The 10,941-nt window shown below is 42.1% G+C and overlaps 1 pseudogene; it reads right to left on the minus strand.

Moving 5' to 3' along the window:
* Window positions 1–5,004: 5,004 nt before the first annotated feature.
* Window positions 5,005–10,206, minus strand: LOC147441520 (uncharacterized; annotated as a pseudogene).
* Between the last annotated feature and the right edge of the window lie 735 nt (window positions 10,207–10,941).

The following is a 10,941-nucleotide window of genomic DNA, read 5'->3' on the forward strand; positions in this document are numbered from 1 at the left end:
TCGTTCGCGGACTGCGTACATACCTAAAAAGCAACTTTCGCTTTTTGTTTCTGATTTATCTGCTAATTGAAAATAATTTTGTAGAAACTACCCACAAAAGAGACTGGAATCGATGTGATCTACAACTTTGTAGAAGAAAGTTTTTTCAAATTCTGCACCGATTTTGAGTTATCGTTCGCGAACTGCGTACATACTCGAAAAGCAACTTCTGCTTTTTGTTTTTGAGTTTTCTCCTGATTGAAAATGATTTTGCAAAAACTACCCGCTAAAGGGACCTAAATCAATGTGGTCTACAACTTTGCAGGAGGAAGTTTTTTCAAATTCTGCACCGATTTTGAGTTATTGTTCGCGGACTGTGTACATGTCCGAAAAGCAAGTTTCGTTTTATGTTTTTGATTTTTCTGCTATAATTGAAAACGATTTTGCAGAAACTACCCGTGCAAGGGACCGTAATCGATGTGGTCTACAACTTTGGAGAAGGAACTAGCTGCTGCAGGCATCGGAATCGATGAAAAACTATTTGCTTCAGCCATCGTAATCGATGTGATCTATAACTTTGCAGAAGAAAGTTTCTCTAAATTCTGTACCGATTTTGGGTTATCTTCTTGGACAACGAATATATTTGAAAAGCAAAATTTTACTTTTTGCTTTGAATCTTTCTGATAATTGAAAACTTCTCAATTATATTTTTTCTTCATCAATCATATATTTGTTACTGACATAACTTTGCTGCAGAAGCCAGTTACATATCGTTCCGATTCAGTCGAGCAGTTCATGATCGTCCAAATTCTATCGAGCTACTGTTGGTACATGATCTTTTGTTATATGATATACTCGTTCATTCATTCTCGTATAATTATTCTTTTAGAAATATAGTTTTGTCGTTTTGTTGATAATTTCTCGTTTATACCATAGTGATTTTGACGGTACCATAATGATGTTTTGTTAGTTCTTTGGTCATGGTGATTTTTGTTGATACCATGATGATATTTCATTGATACCATGGTTATTCTCGGTGATGCCATGATGATGTTTCGTTGATACCATGGTTATTCTCAGTGATTCCATGATGATATTTCGTTAATTCCATGGTGATTTTTGTTGATACCATGATGTTGTTTCGTTGATACCGTGGTTATTCTCGGTGATACCATGATGTTGTTTCGTTGATACCATGGTTATTCTTGGTGATACCATGATGTTGTTTCGTTGATACCATGGTTATTCTTAGTGATTCCATGATGTTGTGTTGTTGATACAATGATTATTTTTGGTGATATCATGATGCTTTTCGTTGATACCATGATGATTTATTCATTTTTATTGATACAATGATGATGTTTTGTTAATACTTTGATGATATTCATTGATCACTATGTTGATAAATGTTGTTTTATGTAGTATATACACATATCATTTGCATCACGTAATCACGCATCTTGTACTTTTACGTTCATACTCTATGTATCATATGTTTTCATGCGTATATATGTCGTCAAAAGAGTGGCGTCGCGAACCATCTCTTATGGCATTGTGAACGCAAATTATTTCACTAACGATGCTAATAATTTTTATGACTATGTTTTTTTGAGTCTATGATCTATGTAGGATTCATCAAAGAATTGATTTTATAAAGACAAACTTGGTGACAATAAAAGATTTATGAAGATATGTTTGGTGATGTCATATTGATGACAACATGAATATATGTTTGGTGATACGATAGTGATGACAAGCTACATAGCAGATTCATGGAGACACTTCTGATTACGAGCTAATCGATAGCCTTTACACCTCTTTATTGAACCTTTGTATTCATTATTGTATTTGATAGGATAGGAGTAATGTAATTCCTCATAAAACATTCATTGTAAAAGGAGTGATGTAGCTCCCCGTAAAACATTCATTGTAAAATGAGTGATGTAGCTCATCATGAACATTTGTATATTCAATGATTTTTATAATATAAGAGTGGGTGTATATAGAGCTGTGGGTTTTTCCCTTGATCCCCCAAGGGTTTTTTCATCCACAGTTAGGGACCCTTATTTGAGCGGGGGTGTTGAGCTTATATGTGAAGCTACTCAATATATGGCTTCTCTATATATGGCACCCAGGTCCCCTCTATATATACATCATCTTATGTGTGTATTCTATACACTTTGGGGTTCTTTTTCTATGCTTTCTCTTTCTCTCTCAACACGCTGCAGGCATCGGAATCGATGAGAAACTATTTGCTTAAGCCATCGTAATCGATGTGGTCTATAACTTTGCAGAAGAAAGTTTCTCTAAATTCTGCACCGATTTTGGGTTATCGTCTTGGACTGCGAATATGTTTGAGAAGCAAAATTTTACTTTTTGCTTTTGATTTTTCTCATAATTGAAAACTTCTCAATTATATTTTTTCTTCATCAATCATATATTTGTTACTGACGTGACTTTGCTGCAGAAGCGAGTTACATATCATTCTGATTCAGTCGAGCCGTTGATGATCGTCCAAATTCTATCGAGCTACTCTTGGTATAGATCTTTTGTTATATGATATACTCGTTCATTGATTCTCGTATAATTAATCTTTTAGAGATATAGTTTACGTCGTTTTATTGATAATTTCTTGTGAATACCATAGTGATTTTGATGGTACCATGATGATGTTTTGTTAGTACTTTGGTCATGGTGATTTTCGTTGATACCATGATGATATTTCATTGATACCATGGTTATTCTCGGTGATGTCATGATGATGTTTCGTTGATACCATGGTTATTCTCGGTGATTCCATGATGATATTTTGTTAATTCCATGGTGATTTTTGTTGATACCATGATGATGTTTCGTTGATACCATGGTTATTCTTGGTGATACCATGATGTTGTTTTGTTGATACCATGGTTATTCTCGATGATACCATAATGTTGTTTCGTTGATACCATGGTTATTCTCGGTGATGCCATGATGTTGTCTCGTTGATACAATGATTATTCTCCGTGATATCATGATGCTTTTTGCTCATACCATGATGATTTATTCATTTTTATTGATACAATGATGATGTTTTCTTAATACTTTGATGATATTCATTGATCACTACGTTGATAAATGTTGTTTTATGTAGTATATACACATATCATTTGCATCACGTAATCACGCATCTTGTACTTTTACGTTCATACTTTATGTACCATATGCTGTCGTGCGTATATATGTCGTCAAAAGAGTGGCGTCGCGAACCATCTCTTATGACATTGTGAACATAATTATTTCACTAACGATGCTAATAATTTTTATGACTATGTTTTTTTTTTGAGTCTATGATCTATGTAGGATTGATCAAAGAATTGATTTCATGAAGAAAAACTTGGTGACAATAAAAGATTTATGAAGACATGTTTGGTGATGCCATATTGATGACAACATGAAGATATGTTTGGTGATGCGATAGTGATGACAAGCTACACAGCAGATTCTTGGAGACACTTCTGATTACGAGCTAATCGATAGCCTTTACACCTCTTCATTGAACCTTTGTATTCATTATTGTATTTGATAGGATAGGAGTAATGTAACTCCTCATAAAACATTCATTGTAAAACGAGTGATGTAGCTCCTCATAAAATATTCATTGTAAAAGGAGTGATGTAGCGCCTCATGAACATTTGTATAATCAATGATTTTAATAATATAACGGTGGGTGTATATAGAGCTGTGGGTTTTTCCCTTGATCCCCCAAGGGTTTTTTCATCCACAGTTAGGGACCCTTATTTGAGCGGGGGTGTTGAGCTTATATGTGAAGCTACTCAATATATGGCACCCAAGTCCCCTCTATATATACATCATCTCATGTGTGTATTCTACACACTTTGGGGCTCTATTCCTGTGCTCCCTCTCTCCCTCTCTCTCTCTCTCTCTCAACACTATGGAGGTAAGGAGTCCCTCCCTGACTCCCCCATGGTGTGAACTCCGAACAAAGACCATAGGACACAAGGTGTTGTGGAGTGTAGCGGCTAGACAATCCCTCCGTCAAACGGAGGTACTGTGTAAAATATGGAGCCTGATTTAACCATTGTAGGATTTTGTGGTAAAAACCCACATTTGTAATGTCCCCATTGTGAGGAGAATCCATCGTGCTTGAAGAAAAATCTCTTGCTGAAAACCAAAATTTCCATGGCCACTCTCAAGCGCAAGGCTTCACTGGAATATTTCTTTCCACCGGAATATTATGGCCAGTGGACGACCAAAAAGTGGTCAAAAAATGACCGGTTGGTGGCCGGTTGGCCGATGGCCGAATTCAATGGCCGATGACGGAATTCAAAAGTGGATTTTTCTTCTCAAGGGCGGCCACACATGGGCAGATTGGAGGGTCCAATTTGGACTTATCTACACAAGGACGGCTACACATGGCTGTCTCTCATGATAGAGGGCATTTCTTTTGGCCTGTAAAAGGAGGTTATTGCTACACACATTTCACAGTGTGAAGTTGATGCAACACAGTGGGTGTGAGGTGGCTACACGTGGCTGCCTCTCATGAGAGAGGGCATTTCTTTTGGCCTATAAAAGGAGGTTATTGCTACACACATTTCACAGTGTGAAGTTGATGCAACACGGTGGGTGTGAGGCGGTGAGATACACCAACACTACAGCATAAGTACTCGAAGTCGGCTTCAAGGTACACCACCTTGATGGCTGTCCCTCCCCGCTTCATCGTAGTGCTCCCTTTGCCCTTGTTTCTGCTTCTTCTGCTTCTGCTCGTCATTGAGAGAGAGCGCGCCCTTAAGCCCTAAATGAAACGCCCTAATAGAAACGCAAACCCTAATTATTATTATTTTTCCAACAAAGCAGAGAAGATGAGCAAAAGTTACAATTGACCCAGAACTCAGTACGGTGACTGAGACGGGAGACTCTCCCACATTACATACCATATTACATACCATCCTACGAGATCCATAAGCGTTCTTGACATAAGTACATCAAAAATTCTCCTATGCCACCCCATATGCCCGAAGTGAATCAATCTGATCGATTAGATAACTTTTCCATGAAGTCTTTGGCTTTAGAGATTGCTTCATAGGTTTCTGCAATAGCTTGCATGTTAAACGCCGTCATGTTTTGAATTTCTTTTCTCTTCCAATCAGTCAGCCGCAGATCTTGCTCATCATTCGATAATCTCAACAGGGTCTTTGCTGCAACTTCATTGATCCTATTCCGAATGCAGTAGGTGTTGGACAGGGTAATTTTCAGCTTGTAGACCTGCAAATTAAAATCCATAAAAAGTACTCTTAGGCTTGGAGCCTTGTAAGCCTCTTCAAACACAAAGCAGTTTCTCAGTTTCCAGATGATCCAAAGAAATTCAGCCCTAGTCCTATTCCAGTAGGTGGTTAATATGCCTATGGAGTCACCTAGCAATAGCTATTTCCAAGAGACTTGATTGGTCAAAACAGAGTTAAGAGGTACTAGAATCGTGGTTGATTGGGGACGGGTCATAAATAGATGGACCACCGACTCCACACTTCTTTTACATCTTGAGCAAATCCCCGTCGAGATGCCTGCTTTCTGCATTTTCTCCCCTGTCCAAATTGCTTTGTGTAGAATGAGCCACATCAGTACTGACTTTTTTGGTTGTATGTTCTTGTCCCAAAGTTTTTTGAACTTGAACCCCCATTGTCTGCGGTCCAGGCTTACATTCCATCATCTGTTGAGGGTGATGTGTAAAGGTGGGTTAATGTCTTTCCCAGCTATCTTGGGATGTTGGAGCTTGAAGCCCCCTTTCCAACTAAATGCATTTAGATGGACTGAGTCTTTGAGTGCCACTTTCCAGCAGTTTTCAACCAGAAACAGAGCAATTCTAATAATGATAAGGTTGAGTTCCCAGGGTTGGAGATGGAAGAGGACAAGTAGTTCTTCTCTTGTTTTCCATTTCTGAAGGTTAGAGTTCCATAGATCTCCCCAGGAAGAGATTCCTTTTCTGTGACAACGAAGGGCAGTTTTTTGTTTTCTTTCATTGATGGCAACTAGGGGGGCAAGGGGCCACCATACTGAGTCCAGTCTCCAGACCGCAAGGGAGTTGTTGGAGTTGCCATCTACCTTCAAATTGATTCTAGAGTGGTTCCATGCACCTCATAGTGAGATCAACAGGTCGGAGCCCCTAGGTTTAATCATTTGTGGCCCGAAGAAGATAGTGACCCAACTCAAATTTGTCCAGTTTTTACATTTAACCAGTGAGAAAAGGTGGAGTTTCTTGAACAGGAGGCTGGCACATTCCTACTGCCGGTCTTCCAATGCTCGGACAATCACCTTAACCGCTATTTTGTCTGCCCAATTGGTCAAGTTTTTGACCCCCAGCCCTCCTTTCTCTACTGGTAAGCAGCATACCTCCCATCAGACCTTGGCAACACCCTTTTTGAAGGGATTGCCCACCCGAAGAAAATTCCTGCAATATTTGATTACCTGTTCTAGGTGTCCCTCATGAGGTCTCCAGCAACTGAGAAAGAATAGAATATAGGATGCAAGAAAGTGATTGATCACCAATACTCGGCCTGCAATTGAAGACTGAAATCCTTTCCACCTTTCGAGTTTGGATCTAAACCTATCCATGACCCATTCCCATCTCTGTTTGAGACTGGCCTTAAAACCAAACAGAATACCTAGCAACCTAAACACTTCCCCATCCTGAATGATTTTGCATCCCTGGCTGGTAAGCCAGTCCGGAAGGGGAGATAGAGAAGCTCTAATGGTTGTCTTGTTGTGGTTGGCTTTAGACCCTGATGAAAGACAAAATGTCTCCATAGGCTGCCAGAAATTCAGCAGAGTTCTTTCATCACTGCACAGCACTGCATTCGTGTCATCAGCAAATTGTGAGAGGCATTGTTGTTTTTCACTGTTAGGAAGAGGGACGCCCTTTATATTGCCTTCTGAAATGTTGCCTTTGATTAAGCAGTTAAGACCATTAGCACTTATTGCAAACTAAAGAGGGGCCAGGGGGCAACCTTGCCTAATAGACCTATTCAGTTCAAATACTTCTGATTAGACCCCATTGAGGGAAACTCTTGCTCTTGCATGACCAAATAGGGTAGCAACAAACCGGATCAGACTAGGCCCAAATCCCATTTTATCCAGACTTTTCATGATAAAGGACCATTCAAGGCGGTCATAGGCTTTGTCAAAGTCAATCTTGACAAATACATAGTTGATTCCCATATTCTCAGCATGTTCAATGCCCTCCCAGAGGGATATGGCCGCCTCAATGATCCTTCTCCCTTTGATAAACCCTTTTTGTTCCGAGCATATCCACTTCATCAGGGCACGTGTGATCCGTATTGCCACTACTTTAGCAAATATTTTGTAGCAAGTATTAAGCATAGGAAGAGGTCTCCAATTGGTAAGGTTTTCCCTGGCACCTTTTTTGTGCAGAAGTTTAATGATCCCCGTGTTGATGGAGTAGGGTAGTGCTTTGAATTTGACTGCCTCCTCCCAGACCTAAAGAAGAAACGGGGAAAGAATTTCTTTGAACATCTGAGAAAACTCTGTTGGGAGCCCATCAATCCCCGGAGATTTATGAGGGGCTAGGGCGTCTATCGCATTCTGGATTTCTGTGATAGAAAAGGGCGAGTCAGTTAGTTTGGTAGTCTCAGGGATAACTCTACACCTATGTTTCCAGACCATTTCCCTTGCTCGGTTGACTGGTTTAGAGAGCATCTCCTTGGGGATGAAGAGCTGCTCAAAGTGGCCTCTCGTATAACTGATGTTTTCTTCTTCTGTCTGAATTGTACTATCTGAGTCAGTGAAAAGAGGGGTGGCCTCTCTAACATGTTTTTTCCTCATCATTTTGACCATTTCTTTGGTTGGACGGTCTACCTTTCTAGCCCACCACTCCCTGAAAAAAACATGAGGCATGTTTAAGGGCAAGATCCTCTTCCTGCTTAAGTTTGGCCCTTAATTCGGAAATTGAGTTCTGAATGTTTTCATTCTGAGGCCCTGATTCAAGCTCGTTTAGGGAGCTGTAAAGCTGGTCCCTTCTCTTCCTCCTGATCGAAGTGACCTCCTTCATGAATTTGGAGAGCAGTTTTTGTGTTTCTCTGACTGCTTCTGACTAGGCTGCAGTCGGGCTGTTAGCTAAAGAAAATTTGGACTGCCAAACCTTGCATATGGCCTCTTGAACCATCGGGAGCTTGAAAAGGGCAGGGTTGCTATGAAACCATTGGTTACAAATCTTTCCAACTTTCTGGTCGATTACGGACACCACTGGATAATGATCAGAGATGCAGGAGTTGTACTTGACTTTGCTTTTGACCTTAGTGAACGAGTTAGCTAGGGGAAGAGAAATGTAGCTACGGTCGAGACGGGCTTTCCTAGCATTCTCCTCTCTCGAGTAATTCTTCCTGGAGAAGCATCCCTCTTCTCCCATGTCCCACAACTCAAGACTGTCTTTTAATCTGTCCCATGCAGCCTTCTCGCTACCATTGATGACCGTGCCTTTGCCAAGGAACTTGTCTAGAGATGATTCAACCATGTTGAATTCGCCCATCATGAGGATGTCCCCTTTGACCTGAGACAACTCCTCCCATAACTTGCTTCTTTGGGCAGTAGATCCTGCAGCATATACCGAGACCAAGATGCATTTAACAGGCACCACGATACTCACAGCCACCCAGTGCTCCCCTCCTAGGACAATGGGCACCTGAGGGAGAAAGGACTGAGGAACCCCTATCGAGGTGCCTCCAGATCCCCTTTGATGCGATGAAGAGAACTACTGTAAAGATTGCGATATTTCGTTGAGTCTTCTGGTCAAGTCCTCACCCGTGACCTTGATCTCTTAAAGAGATATAATGTCCACAGGATTGTCAGTAACCCAGGCTTTTATTCTCTTGGATTTAGTGGGGTCAGTTAGCCCCTTGACATTCCAATTAACGGATCTCATCTATGCACCCGTTTGTCTTTTTAGTCTTTGTTGGCCGGGGATTTTACATTCTTCTGACCGACAGGATCGTGAGTCCTCTTGTTGTCTTTCTGAATCTCCATAGGTGCCGGGGCTGGAGAGACGGGAATGTTTTCCTTATTCGCTGCTGCAGGTTGGGGGGCGGCTAGATTAAGATCGATAAGGGAATATCGTCCATTCTATTCACCTGGGATTCTAATTCCGCTGGGAGAGATCCTCAGCATCGGATTCGGAGACCTATGATTCAAGCAATTCTTTTTCATCGAACCCATTGAGTGGAGCGAGTACCAAAAATCTGTTAGGCTGCCAAGTTTTGGGCCTAGGTTTTTCTTTATTCTACTTCTGAGGAGAATGTTTTCCTCTCCCGTGAGTGACCGTGGTGAACTTGCCAGTCCCTTCTTGAGGGCCTTGTTCCTTGCTTTCTAGTGGTTCAGAAGAAGGAGCTGGGGGGAATTTAATCGGACAGTTTTTGACATAGTGGGCTTTGTCCCCGCAGTGAAAACACGCATTAGGCAAGTATTTATAAGCTATTTCTTGATCGAACAGTTCTCCATCGTCTATAAAGATATCAATGGTAGTGGGGAGATCCCTTGAGATGTCCATTTCAATTAGCACTTGGGGGTGCCATGAGGGGACATAGTTAGTCTTCTGTCTACCCCCTAGGACCTTACCTAAGGGGGCCCCAATCTCAGCAAGGTGTGCATGGTAATGTATCGGTAGGTTTGGGAATTCGACCCAGACAGGGTAATTGACTAGATCCGAATGTTCTGGGTTAAATTCTTTGTGCCAGCGAAACAGACTCAGAGGTGAAGACCTAATGACCCACTGCCCATGGCTTAGCATAGAAAACGCCATGGCTACAGTTTTGAAGACGAACAGATAGTGACCTTTTGGTAACGCCTGGATCGTTTCCACTTCTGCCTCTAAGGGCCCCCATTGGTTTCTAATCCAGTTTCTAAGGGACTCTACAGGGGACGGGGTCCGGCTAGGAGACCTATTAGAGCCCTTTCTTCAAGATCTTTTTTTTTTCTTTCTTATCTGAGAAGTAGGCAGAGTGACTAAGGGCTTACCTCCGAGACCTCGTTGAGAGCAACCTCCAACAACTCCTTCGCCTTCTCTGCCGAAAAGCTCCTCTAGAAGCTTGTCTTCTTGGTGATAGGGGTCTGATTGATAAGCCTCTTCACCTCCTTCTGCAGTTCTTTGGGGATGGTGTGACGAGGAGGGGAGCCCATTGTCGCCTGCTGCGAATGACGCTTTGAGCTTCTGCCCGAGGCCATGCGGAAGCGCTGTCAGTACTTCGTGAAACAGGGCTGTCTTCAGTAGTACATTATCCTGCGGGGAGTTGTCGAGCACCAGGCTGCAATGGGGAAGGGGGTTGGTAGGGTGCCACGCATTCGGGGACGAAGAAGTGAAGTTGCATGCAGCCTCGTGTGGAGAAGACATGAGGGGACTAACGTAGTGGGCGTAACCTCGAGGGTTATGCCCCTGACGCGACTTGCTTAGTCTAGTCTAGGGTTGAGCCATCGCTAACACAGCTTAGGCTCTCTCTAGGGTTAGGTTTTCTAGTTCTAATTTCTACGCCCCTGACCCTAATTAGCCAATGCCTTTTCACTTCCTCGCCCAAATGTGTTTCCGATAGAAGGGAACCAATACTTTCTCCTCATTAATGCCCACTCATGGGATCAATGGTGGGGGATGCGTTCAAGTCATCACCTTCACTAGGGCATAAGCACTCGAAGTCGGCTTCAAGGTACACCACCTTGATGGCTGCCCCTCCCTCCTTCATCGTAGTGCTCCCTCGAGATCTGTGTGAGTGTGTCCATACTCACGGATCCCATGAAAGGGCTTCGCGCACGGCCTGTGTGATTTAGTTGTGTGGGCCCTCCCCACTAGGCTATCACCAATTGGTGATTAGTAAACCGAGAAGTTCATTCATAGACATTATTCGTCCACCGCATCAATAGCACAGTACCCCTCCCTCCCCACCTAGGAGAACCATTCTTAGTGCCAAT

Source organism: Adiantum capillus-veneris, chromosome 15 (assembly GCF_014529385.1).
Source record: "Adiantum capillus-veneris isolate H3 chromosome 15, ASM1452938v2, whole genome shotgun sequence".
Taxonomy (NCBI): domain Eukaryota; kingdom Viridiplantae; phylum Streptophyta; class Polypodiopsida; order Polypodiales; family Pteridaceae; genus Adiantum; species Adiantum capillus-veneris.